The sequence below is a fragment of the Grammomys surdaster genome, unplaced genomic scaffold (assembly GCF_004785775.1).
Source record: "Grammomys surdaster isolate TR1022 unplaced genomic scaffold, NIH_TR_1.0 375, whole genome shotgun sequence".
Classification (NCBI taxonomy): Eukaryota; Metazoa; Chordata; class Mammalia; order Rodentia; family Muridae; genus Grammomys; species Grammomys surdaster.
Genome location: NW_021604794.1, coordinates 1048241 through 1049996, shown reverse-complemented (window position 1 = coordinate 1049996; position 1756 = coordinate 1048241).

Genomic DNA, 1756 nt, shown 5'->3' with positions numbered 1-1756 from the left:
TTTGGCGTGACACTCAAGATGGCTCCTTACCCTTAAATTCTGAACCTCCTCCCAGTAATATGAATAGAATAATGAGCATCAATCTGTTCTTCCAAATGCCTATCTAAATCCTCTGGTACATTCAACACATTAGTAACATTTTTTTGCTAAATGATTAACAAAAGTAGCTGACTTAACCTCTTGTGTCACAGCAATTGCAGAACCAGTGGTGCTAGCAATTAATATAATTAAAGCTGTTATACCAGCAATAATCAAGCCCACTACCTTCTTGCTTCTGCTTAAAGCCTTACTTATTTCTTTCAGTACTTGCAAGCTATTTTTAGAATACCAAGGCTCTGTGATACTCAGGGCAATAAAACAAAAGCTAGTTGATAGACCTCCATAACTGACATGCCAGATTTCAAAACATAAACACAATTAGAAGGTGTACAATCAATGCAACTTACATTAAATACTGTAGAAGAAACAAAAGTATTTTTAACTTGACAATTAAAAGAGCCTTAACACATGTGGTAACACCTGTTTGAAATCTAGATCCTGTCCCAACTTTATCTCTTGTTAACATAACCAAGAATTTCTAGGAAAGCTGAATTTAAAGTCATGGGACTAGAAAGTGAAAATTTCCCTAGTGGGGGCCATAGTGAGTAGAAATATTTCTATTTCTATTCCTTAATTTCTGGATCTGTGAATGCAGGATCTAGAAGAAGCAGTACCATAGATTGGATACTGATTTAAAGCATATGCCACCTTCTGCAGTACCCTGCCCCAGCCCTCCTGGTGCTACTACTTAGTTACTCACTGGAGCAGCTTGGGGAGGGGTTACTGTAAATTGTAGAACTAACATGAATCCAGTGTTATTTGGCGTGACACTCAAGATGGCTCCTTACCCTTAAATTCTGAACCTTCCTGAAATCTGAACCAGGACCTTCCTGACACTCAAGTTGTTTCCTTTCTGAGTCATAACCAGCCTTCCCCCAGGAATGCTTCAGTTCCAGGCAACTGGTACACACCAACTCAGCTAGACTTGTCACCACTGGCCTTGACTCTGTAACCAGAACGTGGTCCATTAGTCTCTTATCACTGCCATGAGTCTCCATTTTAACCGACCTTCTACTTCAGCCTTCACACAGCCAGTTGAACTCTTCTGTGGCTGCCTTAGCCCTCTGTAGGCTCCTATAACCTAAATATTTATCTAGAGATATAAAATGTATGTAAAGTGTGTGGTTTCAGAGTTAACATCAGTAATGAAGATCAGAATGGAAGAAACTGGTCTCCTTATAGGCTCTCAGGGGGACTTGGAACTGGCTGGCAAATTGCAACCAGTGAGACAGATGTAGCTTGTGAAGTCACTGTTACTTAATACAGATGACATTTGGGAGAGACACAAAATGTGTCCACCTGTTTCTGACACAGCCTGCTATGACGCAGCTTCTAAGCACCTGTTTCAGTATCTTCAAACCCATGTTCATGATGGCATTTTTAAAAATACAACTATCTTTTTTATTTAAAAAAAGATTTATTTATTGCATGTATGTGAGTACACTGTCACTATCTTCAGACATAACAGAAGAGGGCATCAGATGACATCATAGATGATTGTGAGCCACCATGTGGTTGCTGGGAATTGAACTCAGGTCCTCTGGAAGAGCAGTCACTGCTCTGAACTGCTGAGCCATCTCTCCAGCCCCCATAACAGCATTTTAAAAACCATACTCAGGTCAGGCTTGGTTGGGTTGGTTGACACAACACAAGTTGT